The sequence below is a fragment of the Dendropsophus ebraccatus genome, chromosome 8 (genome assembly GCF_027789765.1).
Source record: "Dendropsophus ebraccatus isolate aDenEbr1 chromosome 8, aDenEbr1.pat, whole genome shotgun sequence".
NCBI lineage: Eukaryota > Metazoa > Chordata > Amphibia > Anura > Hylidae > Dendropsophus > Dendropsophus ebraccatus.
The window spans coordinates 59,737,504-59,753,314 of NC_091461.1; the positions used below are offsets into that span (position 1 = coordinate 59,737,504).

Here is a 15,811-nt window from a genome sequence, read left to right on the forward strand (position 1 = left end):
GTGCGGTGGTTACGGGCAACATGCGGTGGTTACGTGCAATCTGGCGTGATTTCGGCCAACCTGGGGAGGTTATGGGCAACGTGAGGTGGTTACGGGCAATGTGCGGTTGTTACGGGCAACGTGCGGTGGTTACGGGCAATGTGCGGTTGTTACAGGCAATGTGTGGTGGTTACGTGCAATCTGGCGTGATTTCGGCCAACCTGGGGCGGTTATGGGCAACGTGCGGTGGTTACGGGTAATCTGGGGGGGTTAGGGGTAATTTGGGAGTAAACTGCAATTATTACTATAATAAAAAGTGTGTGTGTTTTTTTTTTGTGTGTTTTTTCACTTTTTGTACTTTATCCATTCATTTTCACTGTATTACTATGATTACTGTGATATTTTCTATCACAGTAATCATAGTTTAGTGACAGAGACCAAATTGGTCTCTGTCACTTAAATTTTCAGAGCTGGATGCTTCTGGCGCACATGCGCACATCAGAAGCAGCCAGGACACCGAAGAGGAAGGAGCTCCAGGATCAGGTAACGTATAATGGGAAGGGCGGGTGACTGGGGGACGGGGGTGACTGGGGGGGTGGGGGGCGACTTGGGGGGGGGCACGGTGACACTTTTTATCCCCTGTCACCAATGATTTATGGTGACAGGGGATAAAAAGTGCCGGCAGCACTGGGAACAGGCGATCGGCGGTATATAGTATATACCGCCGATCGCCTGTTCCGGGACCCCACAGGGGGGTCCCCCGATCACTGCCCCATGCTCTCCGCTACCTCCGGTGGCGGAGAGCATGGGGCTTTGATCATTCTTTCATTTCCATCCCTGCGAACAAACATCGTTTATTCGCAGGGATGGGGGCGGCCATCTTGGATCTGATGGCCGCCCGGGGAGGGAGCGGGTTAGTGATCGGGGCACTAGGGGGGCTGATCTGGGGTCTGATTATTACATTTTCATCTCCCCCCACCGTGAATCCACGGTGGGGGGAGATGAAAGCTGTCGGCGGCGCCGGTACCGGAGATTGCCGGTATAATGTTGATATCGGCGATCTCCGGTACCGGCGGCAGGGGAAGGGGGGCCAGGGGACACTGTGACAGTGGCGGCGGGAGGAGGCAACGTCCTGCAGCCTCCTCCCGCCGCCCGATCAGCGGCGAACACCACATCTCCCCCATAGACGCTGCGGTCGCATCAACCGCGGCGTTTATGGGGTTAACTGCCCGGGGGGAGCGCGGCTCCCCTCCGGGCAGAGGCAGCGGGAGGATGTGGTGTGATACTGCCTCCTCCCGCTGCCCGATCTCACTTACGGGCTGCGGGGGGAGGCAGGAACAACATGACGTTTGGGGAACGTCATGTTGCATTAAGTACCTACTTTACATGACGTTCCCCAAACGTCATTTTGCGGCAAGGGGTTAAAGACAATCTGTCAACTGTAAATCATGCTCAAGTGTCAAGGAGGTGTTGCCAAGCCTGAGCCTGCATGACTCCTCCCTACCCCACCGGTTTCCAGCCTTGACTGATTGATGTACAGGGCTCAGTGCTGGAAGCCAAGCCCTGTACATCAGTCAGGCAGAGGTGGGGAGTTGGGCGGTGTGCTTCTGCGGCTCGCCAATGGCTCCTTGACACTAGAATCCTCATTTAGGAGATCTTTGAAAGATGGCAAAGAGAAACAAAACTAGACAGAACCAGGCTACAGAGTTAATGTTTTAGAGCCCTGGTCTTCAGTTAAAACCTGCCTGGGGCTAAACTGTATGAGTGGACTAGTAGCATCATCCGGTTTTCTTGACTTTTACCAAGACTTTTATTGTATCCAATTTAAAAAAAAAAAAAGTATTCAATCAACCATCAACATCGCAAAAACATGGAGTGAGAGCAAAATGTAAAGCTGTGCTTTTCTCTGGTGCCTTCGAAAATTTCCCCTATAGAAGAATTATCTTCCAGCATTCCATGAGAAAAGGCTAGCCCCAGTTACCTGTGAGCTGGTGGGGGGAAATGGTTGGCCAAGCAAGCGTAAGGCTCTGTGGCGCAATGGATAGCACATTGGACTTCTAGGGCAAGGAAGGCATTCAAAGGTTGTGGGTTCGAGTCCCACCAGAGTTGACTTTTGTCTTGTTACATCTTTGTCTACGGCCTTAGGTGGTGTAGAAAAATGCCAATTTCTAGGTATATCGACAAGCCTTATGCAGTTGATTATAAAATGCCATAAATCTCTTTCTTCTACCACATATGCAGCTTTTTGGTCCCCTCTTTGCCTTCTAGGAGAAGGCTTCCATTCCGAGCTTGTGGCTTCGAGTATCACCAGAGTCAAGCCTTGCATTATCTAGAAAGCAAGGAGTGGTACTGGTTCCACCTGGGCTGAAAAATGAGCACATGCGCCCAAGCTCGTGGCTCTGTGGCGCAATGGATAGCGCATTGGACTTCTAGAAAAGTGTAGTGATTCAAAGGTTATGGGTTGGAGTCCCACCAGAGTTGTCTTTTCTATCACGCCTGACGTCAAGACCTTGACTTCGCCTTTAGGTGGTCTTTGAAGAATGCAAAAGAAAAAAACAAAACTAGACCGAGCCAGGCTGGGTAATCAAGGTTTCACAAGCCTGCTTTTAAGTTGAACCCTGCCTACGGAAACATTTTGTATTATATATAACATTAACCCCTTAAAGACCGGGTCTGAAATGGCCTTAAGGACCGGAGCAAATTTTAATGAATATGACCAGTGTCACTTTATTCATTAATAATTTCGGAATGCTTTTGCCTATCTGGCTGATTCTGAGAATGTTTTCTCGTGACATATTGTACTTCACATTTCTTGTACATTGAAGTCGATACTTATAACAAATCTTTATGAAAAAACCCAAAATAACGTGAAAAATTGTGAAAAAATGCTTTTTTCCAACTTTAAAAACTTTTCTGCTTATACAAAAAATGGTTATACCACATAAATTATATATTAAATAGCACCCTCCTCTCCTGACATCCTTTGTGCTGCTGTGACCTCCCTTATAGATCAGCACCCTCCTCTCCTGACACCCTCTGTGCTGTTGTGACCTCCCCTATAGATCAGCACCCTCCTCTCCTGACATCCTCTGTGCTGCTGGGACCTCCCCTATAAGACCAGCAGCCTCTTCTCCTGACATCCTCTGTGCTGCTGGGAACTCCCCTATAGATCAGCACCCTCCTCTCCTGACATCTTCTGTGCTGCTGTGATGCTGTGACCTCCCCTATAAGACCAGCAGCCTCCTCTACTGACACCCTCTGTGCTGCTGTGACCTCCCCTATAAGATCAGCACCCTCCTCTCCTGACATCCTCTGTGCTGCTTTGACCTCCACTATAAGATCAGCCCCCTCCTCTCCTGACATCCTCTGTGCTGCTGTGACCTCCCCTATAAGATCAGCCCCCTCCTCTCCTGAACTCCTCTGTGCTGCTGTGACCTCCCCTATAAGATCAGCACCCTCCTCTCCTGACATCCTCTGTGCTGCTGTGACCTCCCCTATAAGATCAGCACCCTCCTCTCCTGAACTCCTCTGTGCTGCTTTGACCTCCCCTATAAGATCAGCACCCTCCTTTCCTGACATCCTCTGTGCTGCTGTGACCTCCCCTATAAGATCAGCACCCTCCTCTCCTGACACCCTCTGTGCTGTTGTGACCTCCCCTATAGATCAGCACCCTCCTCTCCTGACATCCTCTGTGCTGCTGGAACCTCCCCTATAAGATCAGCACCCTCCTCTCCTGACTCCTCTGTGCTGCTGTGACCTCCCCTATAAGATCAGCACCCTCCTTTCCTGACATCCTCTGTGCTGCTGTGACCTCCCCTATAAGATCAGCACCCTCCTCTCCTGACACCCTCTGTGCTGTTGTGACCTCCCCTATAGATCAGCACCCTCCTCTCCTGACATCCTCTGTGCTGCTGGAACCTCCCCTATAAGACCAGCAGCCTCCTCTCCTGACATCCTCTGTGCTGCTGGGAACTCCCCTATAGATCAGCACCTTCCTCTCCTGACATCTTCTGTGCTGCTGTGATGCTGTGACCTCCCCTATAAGACCAGCAGCCTCCTCTACTGACACCCTCTGTGCTGCTTTGACCTCCCCTATAAGATCAGCCCCCTCCTCTCCTGACATCCTCGGTGCTGCTGTGACCTCTCCTATAAGATCAGCACCCTCCTCTCCTGATATCCTCTTTGCTGCTGTGACCTCCCCTATAAGATCAGCACCCTCCTCTCCTGACATCCTCTGTGCTGCTTTGACCTCCACTATAAGATCAGCCCCCTCCTCTCCTGACATCCTCTGTGCTGCTGTGACCTCCCCTATAAGATCAGCCCCCTCCTCTCCTGAACTCCTCTGTGCTGCTGTGACCTCCCCTATAAGATCAGCACCCTCCTCTCCTGACATCCTCTGTGCTGCTGTGACCTCCCCTATAAGATCAGCACCCTCCTCTCCTGAACTCCTCTGTGCTGCTTTGACCTACCCTATAAGATCAGCACCCTCCTCTCCTGACATCCTCTGTGCTGCTGTGACCTCCCCTATAAGATCAGCCCCCTCCTCTCCTGAACTCCTCTGTGCTGCTGTGACCTCCCCTATAAGATCAGCACCCTCCTCTCCTGACATCCTCTGTGCTGCTGTGACCTCCCCTATAAGATCAGCACCCTCCTCTCCTGAACTCCTCTGTGCTGCTTTGACCTCCCCTATAAGATCAGCACCCTCCTTTCCTGACATCCTCTGTGCTGCTGTGACCTCCCCTATAAGATCAGCCCCCTCCTCTCCTGACATCCTCTGTGCTGCTTTGACCTTGGGGGGGGATGTGCGCAACATCAGGGTGAGTTGGCAATATGTTTATTGGGGGCAGCGGAAGTGGGGTGGACAATGCTTACTGGGGGTAGCAGCAAGGGACCAAACATTATGTTTATTGGGGTCAGCAGGGAGGGGAGGCAGGCAGTGTTTTTTGGGGACAGCGTGGGGGGGGCAGTAGCGGATCATAATGTGGGCAGATTGACTGGGGGGGGGGCCAGGTTGGGTGGACAGCCCGGGTACATTTAATCCGCAACCAAAAAAAAACCCTAAGTTAACGTAAATCACATACCAAGATTAATTTAACAAAATATTAATCCTTTATTATTGTATCAATCCCAAACCTATCCCATAAAAACAACATATACACATAAGACACTTAAAAAACACGGTGCAGAAAGGTCTACGAAACGCGTTGGAGGGTGAGGTGCAGGGGCCGCAGCACAAGGGGTTTGGGATTCCATGTGTTTTGGCACTGGTCTGAGGTTGTGTTACTTCAGGGATGGCAATATTAGCCATGTAATATACTAATGTATTCCCTTTTTCTATACTCAGTACCTGGTTGTTTGTATATTGGCTGCACATAGCACTTTAAATACTTGATTCTAACCATCTGGAATCCCATTATTTATGTAAACTATTATAGCTTTGCTTCCCCCTTTTTTTGTTTGCTGATGTATTGCAATATGTTATAGATTCTTATGGTCCCCTGCACCGTGTTTTTTAAGTGTCTTATGTGTATATGTTGTTTTTATGGGATAGGTTTGGGATTGATACAATAATAAAGGATTAATATTTTGTTAAATTAATCTTGGTATGTGATTTACGTTAACTTAGGGGTTTTTTTGGTTTTGGACATATAGAGTGAACCCTATTTGTTTATTATTGGTCAGAGACCCTAATATAGGTTTTTGTTACATTTAATCCGCCACTGGGAGCTATATACAATGGGGGAGCACAGGGGGCTATATACTATGGGGGAACACAGGGGAGCTATATACTATGGGGGAACACAGGGGAGCTATATACTATTGGGGAGCACAGGGGAGCTATATACTATGGGGGGGCACAGGGGAGCTATATACTATGGGGGAGCACAGGGGGGCTATATACTATGGGGACCACAGGGGAGCTATATACTATGGGGGAGCACAGGGGGCTATATACTACTGGGGACCACAGGGGAGCTATATACTATAGGGGAGCACAGGGGCTATAAACTACTGGGGAGCACAGGGAGCTATATACAATGGGGGAGCACAGGGGGCTATATACAATGGGGGAGCACAGGGGAGCTATATACTATGGGGGAGCACAGGGGAGCTATATACTATGGGGGAGCACAGGGGAGCTATATACTATTGGGGAGCACAGGGGAGCTATATACTATGGGGGAGCACAGGGGAGCTATATACTATGGGGGAGCACAGGGGGGCTATATACTATGGGGGAGCACAGGGGGCTATATACTATTGGGGAGCACAGGGGGCTATATACTATGGGGGGAGCACAGGGGAGCTATATACTATTGGGGAGCACAGGGGGCTATATACTATTGGGGAGCACAGGGGAGCTATATACTATTGGGGAGCACAGGGAGCTATATACTATTGGGGAGCACAGGGGTCTATATACTATTGGGGAGCACAGGGGTCTATATACTATGGGGGAGAGCACAGGGGGGCTATATATTATGGAGAGCACAGGGGGGCTATATACTATTGGGGAGAGCACAGGGGGCTATATACTATTGGGGAGAGCACAGGGGGCTATATACTATTGGAGGGAGCACAGGGGGGGCTATATACTATTGGGGGGAGAGCACAGGGGGGCTATATACTATTGTGGGAGAGCATAGGGGTCTATATACTATTGGAGAGCACAGGGGGGCTAATATACTATTGGGGGAGAGCACAGGGGGGGCTATATACTATTGTGGGAGAGGCACATGGGGGGCTATATACTATTGTGGGAGAGCACAGGGGGGGGCTATATACTACTGGGAGAGTGCACAGGGGGGCTATATACTAATGGGGGAGGGCACAGGAGGGCTGTATATAACTGGAGGAGCACATTAGGGGCTATATACTAATGGGGGAGCGCACAGGAGGGCTGTATATAACTGGAGGAGCACATGAGGGTCTATATACTTCAGGGACAACCTTAAAACTATGGAGGCACAGAGGGGTGTAATTATGTAGGGGTACAGAGGGGTGTAACTACTGTATAGAGGTACAATGGACCTGACTACTGTATGTGTTGGAGCCTAAAATATTTGTCTGGCAGATTCTGGAGAGAAGATTCACAGCCAGGAGAAGACTTCAAGGTGGCCCAGGCTGGATGGAGAGAAAAAGAAAAAGGTGACAGACTCTGATCGGAGAAGACGCCCCCGGTGAGTCACTGGATGTAACTGCACTCTGTTATAGGGTTGTAGTGTTAGGGCGGTATTATGTAATGGTATCATCGGTGATATCTTTCTGTTCTGTTTAGTGCAGTTTTTATGTAATATGTAATCACTGTATGGTGGAAATAGTGTTATAAGGTAACTACTGTATGTATTGGGGCTCTGATACAGTGTGGGGGCAAATTCAGTACATTATACAATGTGCTGAAAGGGGAAAGGGGGGGCCCACTCTTGAGGGGCTGTGCACTGGGCCCACCAATGTATTAAAACGGCCCTGCTTCCATCATCTTATCTAAAGGGGTACTCCGGGGCGGGAGGGCCTTTTTTTAGTATCGCCGAAGAGGGAGTGGATGAAATCAATGACGTCCACTTATCTCCCCAATTCCAGAGCTCCAGCGGGGACGTGAATGGATGTCATTGTTTTCATCCCCCCACCCAGCAGTATTATAATAAAAAAAACCTGCCTGGAGCACTCCTTTAACAGTACAAGGGTAAGGAGCCAACAGGACACATAGTTAGTAAGGTTAAAAAAAAAACACATCAGAAAAGGCCCATCAGGTTCAACCAGGAGAGGTGAGAAGAGGATATAGAGAAGGGGTATGGATGGAAGAAGGGGAGCAGACGGGATTCTATACTTACACATAGGCATGTATGGTATTTGCAACTAAGGATTGTTATTATACACTTAAAGGGGTTACCCAGGCTTAGAAAAAAATGGCCGCTTTCTTATAGAAACAGCACTGCTCCTGTCCTCAGTTTGGGTGTAGGTTTTTTAGCTCAGTTCCATTCAAATGAATTAAGCTGAATTGCCATACCACACACAACCTAAGGACAGGGGGTGGCGCTGTTTTTTGCTAAAAAAGAGTAGCTGTGTTTTCTTGAGCTTGGATAAACCTTTTAAATGGAACAATTCACCACCTTTTTTGAGTTCTAAACCCCCAAAAATAGCATAATAAAAGCAAGCTGCAATAGTTCCCACCATATATTGTGATGGTCATCTGTATTTCAAAACGCCCAAAGTCACTGTTTTATCTTTTCTGGCATTGTATGTGATTTAGTTTTATCTAGGTATCTGGGCAGTGTCTTTCTCCAAACCAGTCCAGTTTCCTGGGCTGTAATCGCACCTCTGGGGAATGATTGACAGTCAGGCAACCTGCTTGGTCACCGGTGTGTTGGCGTATCCCCAAGATGTCATCCGCTTCCAGTGTCCCAGCAGGTTCCCTGACTGTCAATCATGCCCAAAAAGGTGCGATTACCCGCCCAGGACTGTGACTGGTTTGGAGAAAGAGTTAAACTACCAAAGGAGAAGATGCGCAGCTTTTTTGGGTAAAATCGCGGCTACAAAGCCAACATACAAGACGACAACTAAAACCAACTATATATAAAGTATGTAATTAAGGCACTGGGCACACAGCCCAAGTTCAAATGTAGAAAGTATCTTTATTTGTAATTCATTAAATACACAAAAAACACCCCAAAAGATTTTACTTAAAAAACAAATAAAAACCGCTAAATGGAGAGACAATGACAGTCATCATGTTCTCAGGCCAATAAAGGGGAGGTAAAACTCCAAAGAATGTCTCATTCCTTATAACACCATCTCTCTTATATGTAAATGCCAAATAGCCATGTGCATGCGATCCCTAAGAAGTACTGGTCCTCACCTTACTGTATACTGGGGTTGACCCCCGTGTGTCGGTACGGCCTGTCACTTGCTATGTGGTGAAGTGTGAAGCCAGCTCTATGTGGTTGGCCGAGATATAGCCGGGCCCAGTGATGTTATGTTGTTTACGCCATTGCCGGTTGGGTACACAGGTATGGTGCACACCTGCTTTTATTTTAAAGGGCCGGTTATACCTTGTTCCCCTATGGACAGTGACCTGCCGGGTTGTTGCAGGGTCCCTTGGTGCTTATCACGTGGTCCGGAGTGGAATAGTGACCCACCGGACTATTGGTACTGTCACCCACAGAAAGGGGAGATGAGTGTGTGTGTACTGTTGGTGGTGCTTGACGGAATCACTATAAATTTGGTTTACTAATTATTATTATTTTCACAGTAAGGCTATGTTCACGCTACGTAAAAGTACGGCCGATGACAACAACGGCCGTACTTTATGCCCTGTGAACATAGCCTTATCTGCTATGGGATCCTGGCCGAAGCGTATACACATCGTAATACCGCTCCGGACGGGATCCCATGCGGACCTGCAAATAACTGACTGTCAAGACAAGTATGGAGAAGCGCTCTGCTGAGTGCTTCTCTCCCCATCTCACTGTAGAGAAGACTCCATAGACTTTTTACAGAAGCGCCTTGAAGAAAGACAGAGAGAAGACTCAGCAAAGCACTTCTCCAGCTCGTTCTAGAAATTTTTTTTTCAAAACACTGGTACCAGAAAGTTATATGGATTTGCAAATTACAGTAGTAATCAGCTGCTGTATGCCCTGCAGGAACCGGTGTATTCTTTCCAGTCTGACACAGTGCTCTCTGCTGCTATTCTGTCCCATGTCAGGAACTGCCCAGAGCAGGAGAGTGTTTCTGTTTCAATATATTTATTAGCTTTTAACAAACTTTTCCAAATAAACCAGTTGTCCAACTTAGACCGTAAACAACATTTCCAACAAACATACATAATTTCCAAACATTATACATACATTTTCAACAAGAAAAAAGAGTATTATAGTAGACAAGGATCGGATTATACATCAGGAAACCATCCATAGTCATAATCCTTGTTTAACAAATAGAAAATGTGAAGATGAAAATAGGAGCTTGATGTCCATGGTGACCAATTCTCTCTGAACCTTTTAATAGAGTTATTACCAAAGATATAGCCTCCTCATATTGTAAGTGGTATTAATTTCTTGATGTGTCCTCTATTTTAGGAATAGAAGAAGATTTTCCATCTTCTTGTTAAGAATAGTTTTTGCAATTACTACTATTTTGCAAAACAAAATGCGAAACGGTGGTGGAATCATATGGACCCTAGAGTAAAAGTGCTAATTGGGTGTTAGTAGGTTGAGTTTTAAATAATTTGCCCACTAATTAGAGATTTCACTCCAATATTGTGTTATCCGTGGGCAATACCATAGAATGTGCTGTAATGATCCTTCACACCCCACATTCCCTCCACATAAACTAGAGGATGAGGGAACATCTTGTGAATGTCTAAGTGGGGTGTAGTACCACTGTAACCTGCTTTGGTGATAGCCTCTACTGAACTATACATTGTAGGGCCTTGGTGTGACCATGAGAAAGCATGTTTCCAGTCTTCTCGGAGGGGGAATATTCAGTTTCTGCGGACCATTTAGCATATGGTCCATTGCTTCAAAATGAGGTAGTTTTCTCCTAATATTTCATAAATAGGTTTAAGACCTTTTGGTTGGGATTTAAGGATTTTTATAAATCCAATTACATTTCCTCATTGTAGTTTCCTAGTTAGTAGAAATTGTCGTAATTTTAGATATTTCTGTAGGTCTTCTTTTGGGAGGCGATATTCATTTTGTAAATCTAAAAAAACATAAAACACCTTCCTGAATAACTGGTTTAATTCTGATAAACCCTTCGAACCCACTCAGAAAGGTCGGTTTTGGGTACCCAGCGCATGTAATATATCTAGTGGAGTATTCGGCAATATAATATTATGTCGTGTCCCTGTTGATGTTACGAGATAATCCACATCTTAAATCCAGGTTCGACCACTGTGGGAAGAGAACATTTTGGGGATAGTAGATGCGCAGAGAGGTTTTCTATGGGGATTTGCTGCTGCTCTGGACAGTTCCTGACATGGACAGAGGTGGCAGCAAGAGCACTGGTGTTTAGGCTGGAGAGAATACCACCACTTCCTGCAGGACATACAACAGCTGATAAGTACTGGAGTTTCCTGCGATTTTTAAATAGAAATTCAATTTACAAACCTGTTATACTTTCTGAGACCGGTTGATTTGGGGGGGGGGGGGGGATCAGGAAGTTTTTCTCCCTTGACAAACTGCTCTCCTCACCACCTTTTTTGAGTTCTAAACCCCCAAAAATAGCATAATAAAGCAAGCTGCAATAGTTCCCACCATATATTGTGATGGTCATCTGTATTTTCAAAACGCCCAAAGTCACTGTTTTATCTTTTCTGGCATTGTATGTGATTTAGTTTTATCTAGGTATCTGGGCAGTGTCTTTCTCCAAACCAGTCACAGTCCTGGGCGGTAATCGCACCTCTTGGGGAATGATTGACAGTCAGGCAACCTGCTTGGTCACCGGTGTGTTGGCGTATCCCCAAGATGTCATCCGGCTTCCCAGTGTCCCAGCAGGTTCCCTGACTGTCAATCATGCCCCAAAAGGTGCGATTACCGCCCAGGACTGTGACTGGTTTGGAGAAAGAGTTAAACTACCAAAGGAGAAGATGCGCAGCTTTTGGGTAAAAAGCGGCGGCTACAAAGCCAACATACAAGAAGACAACTAGAACCAACTATATATAAAGTATGTAATTAAGGCACTGGCACACCAAGGTATCAAAATGTAGAAAGTATCTTTATTTGTAATTCATTAAATACACAAAAAACACCCCAAAAGATTTTACTTAAAAAACAAATAAAAACCGCTAAATGGAGAGACATGACAGGTCATCATGTTCTCAGGGCCAATAAAGGAGGAGGTAAACTCCAAAGAATGTCTCATTCCTTATAACACCATCATCATCTTATATGTAAATGCCAAATAGCCATGTGCATGCGATCCCTAAGAAGTAGCTGGTCCTCACCTTACGTATACTGGGTTGACCCCCGGTGTGTCGGTACGGCCTGTCACTTGCTAGGTGGTGAAGTGTGAAGCCAGCTCTATGGTGGTTGGCCGAGATATAGCCGGGCCCAGTGATGTTATGTTGTTACGCCAGTGCCGGTTGGGTACACAGGTATGGTGGCACACCTGCTTTTATTTTAAAGGGCCGGTTATACCTTGTTCCCCTATGGACAGTGACCCTGCCGGGTTGTTGCAGGGTCCCTTGGGTACTTATCACGGTGGTCCGGAGTGGAATAGTGACCCACCCGGACTATTGGTTACTGTCACCCACAGAAAGGGGAGATGAGTGTGTGTGTACTGTGTTGGTGCTTGACGAGGAATCACATAAAATTTGGTTTACTAATTATTATTATTTTCACAGTAAGGCTATGTTCACGCTACGTAAAAGTACGGCCGATGACAACAACGGCCGTACTTTATGCGCCTGTGAACATAGCCTTATCTGCTATGGGATCCTGGCCGGAGCGTATACTACATCGTATACGCTCCGGACGGGATCCCATGCAGGACCTGCAAATAACTGACATGTCAAGAAACAAGTATGGAGAAGCGCTCTGCTGAGTGCTTCTCTCCCCATCTCACTGTAAGAGAAGGACTCCATAGACTTTTTACAGAATCTGTCCCTTGAAGAAAGACAGAGAGAAGGACTCAGCAAAGCACTTCTCCAAGCTCGTTCTAGGAATTTTTTTCAAAACAACTGGTACCATAAAGTTATTATGGATTTGCAAATTACAGTAGTAATCAGCTGCTGTATGCCCTGCAGGAACCGGTGTATTCTTTCCAGTCTGACACAGTGCTCTCTGCTGCTACTTCTGTCCATGTCAGGAACTGCCCAGAGCAGGAGAGGTTTTCTGTTTCGAATATAATTTATTAGGTTTTAACAAACTTTTCCAAATAAAAACAGTTGTACAACTTAGAACCGTACAACATTTCCAACAAACATACATAACTTCCAAACAATTATACATACATTTCAACAAGAAAAGAAGAGTATTATAGTAGACAAGGATCTGATTATACATCAGGAAACCATCCATAGTCATAATCCTTGTTTAACAAATAGAAAATGTTAAGATGAAAAATAGGAGCTTGATGTCCATGGTGACCAATTCTCTCTGAACCTTTTAATAGAGTTATTACCAAGGCTATAGCCTCCTCATATTTGTAAGTGGTATTACTTTCTTGGATTGTGTCCTCTATTTTAGGAATAGAAGAAGATTTCCATCTTCTTGTTAAGAATAGTTTCGCAATTACTACTATTTTGCAAAACAAAATGCGAAACGGTGGTGGAATCATATGGATCCCTAAGAGCAAAAGTGCTAATTGGGGTGTTAGTGGGATTTGAGTTTTAAATAATTTGTCCACTAATTTAGAGATTTCACTCCAATATTGTGTTATCCGTGGGCAATACCATAGAATGTGCTGTAATGATCCTTCACACCCACATTCCCTCCAACATAAACTAGAGGATGAGGGGAACATCTTGTGAAGTCTAAGTGGGGTGTAGTACCACTGTAACCTTGCTTTGGTGATAGCCTCTACATGAACTATACATTGTAGGGCCTTGTGTGACCATGAGAAAGCATGTTTCCAGTCTTCTCGGAGGGGGAAATATTCAGTTCTGCGGGACCATTTAGCATATGGTCCAATTGCTTCAAATGAGGTAGTTTTCCCTAATATTTCATAAATAGGTTTAAGACCTTTTGGTTGGAATTTAAGGATTTTTATAAGATCCAAATTACATTTCTCATTTGTATGTTTCCTAGTTAGTAGAAATTGTCGTAATTTTAGATATTTGTGTAGGTCTTCTTTTGGGAGGCGATATTCATTTTGTAAATCTAAAAAGAACATAAAACACCTTCCCGGAATAACTGGTTTAATTCTGATAAACCCTTCGAAATCCCACTCAGAAAGGTCGGTTTTGGGTAATGCGACATGTAATATATCTAGTGGAGTATTCGGCAATATAATATTATGTCGTGTCCCTGTTGATGTGTACGAGATAATCCACATCTTAAATCCAGCGACCACTGTGGGAGAGAACATTTTGGGGATAGGTAGATGCGCAGGAGAGGTTTTCTATGGGGATTTGCTGCTTGCTCTGGACAGTTCCTGACATGGACAGAGGTGGCAGCAGAGAGCACTGTGTTAGGCTGGAGAGAATACACCACTTCCTGCAGGACATACAGCAGCTGATAAGTACTGGAGGAGTTCCTGAGAATTTTTAAATAGAAGTAGTTTACAAATCTGTATAACTTTCTGAGACCGGTTGATTTGGGGGGGGGGGGGGGGGGGGGAATTCAGGAAGTTTCTCCCTTGACAAACTGCTCTCCTCTACACTGCTCCACTCTGCTCTCAACTATACAAGCACCGCTACAACTACCTCTACTGTACTCAGGACTGCCGTGACAAGAGCCCAAGGGACCCATCAGCCTGGCAGGTCACCGACCATTTGGGGGAAGTACAGCCAGCCACAACGCTAAAGCAGGTACCAACATCGCACCTGTGTGCTGGACTATCACTGGCATCACAACATTACTATCGCTGGCTGAGGTGTACAACACAACCGACCAACCACCACAGAAGTGGCGTCACCAGTAACATCACAGCACGTCACTGGTCGAGTACCACAATTACTTAGCGTCTCTACATTCCTGCCCATAGAAGTTAGTGTCAGCGTGACATCCTGTGTATGATGCCTGATAGAGTATATGGACGTGGTTAGGGGAGACAAACTCTTTAATTACTCTTAGAATGGTAAGTACTAGCTCATTTACATGTTAGTCGTGTGGCTTTTTGTACCCAGCATGTGTTTTTTATTAGAACTTACACACTTATACAGCGCCATCAGTAGCGCAGCTACCGCGGTCGCGGCGGTCGCCGCCGCGACCGGGCCCGCCACGAAGGGGGGCCCGCGAGGCCCTCCCGATCAATCACTCTTGTGATTGCTTGCGGTCACAAGAGTCCGGCTCCATCTGCCCCCGGCTGCTGCGCGGCTGCCGGGGGTGTCGCGTCTCATCCGACGCTCTGGGATGAGTTTCGCAATTCCTAAAATAGAGGACACAATCCAAGAAATTAATACCACTTACAAATATGAGGAGGCTATAGCCTTTGGTAATAACTCTATTAAAAGGTTCAGAGAGAATTGGTCACCATGGACATCAAGCTCCTATATTTCATCTTAACATTTTCTATTTTGTTAAACAAGGATTATGACTATGGATGGTTTCCTGATGTATAATCAGATCCTTGTCTACTATAATACTCTTCTTTTCTTGTTGAAATGTATGTCCGGCTCCGTCTTCCCCCGGCTGCTGCGCGGCTGCCGGGGGTGTCGCGTCTCATCCGGGGCAGCGCGCGCATCCCAGAGCTCCCTGCGAGCTTGGGCCCTGACTTCCGGTTCCGGCGCGCAGGGAGCTCTGGGATGCGCGCGCTGCCGGGGATAGGACGTGACACCCCCGGCAGCCGCTCAGCAGCCGGGGACAGACCAGAAGGAGTGAGGATCAATGTGGGAGCGCGTTGTCAGGTGAGTTAAGTTTTTTTTTTTTTTTATCAGCCTGCAGGGTGGGGGGAAGAGGGGGGCATCTATGAGGGTGGGGGAAAAGAGGGGGGCATCTATGAGGGTGGGGGAAAGAGGGGGGCATCTATGAGGGTGGGGGGGAAAGAGGGGGGCATCTATGAGGGTGGGGGGAAAGGGGACCATCTATGAGGGTGGGGGGGAAAGTGGGGGCATCTATGAGGGTGGGGGGAAAGACGGGGGCATCTATGAGGGTGGGGGGGAAAGAGTGGGGCATCTATGAAGGTGGGGGGAAAGAGGGGGGCATCTATAAGGGGGGGGAAGAGGGGGGCA

At 46.8% G+C, this 15,811-nt stretch overlaps 1 non-coding gene across 1 annotated transcript; it reads left to right on the forward strand.

Moving 5' to 3' along the window:
• Positions 1-2,002: 2,002 nt before the first annotated feature.
• TRNAR-UCU (transfer RNA arginine (anticodon UCU)) lies at positions 2,003-2,088 on the forward strand. Its single transcript is given in 2 exon segments — positions 2,003-2,039; positions 2,053-2,088. It is a non-coding gene; the product is annotated as a tRNA-Arg (tRNA).
• Positions 2,089-15,811: the final 13,723 nt, after the last annotated feature.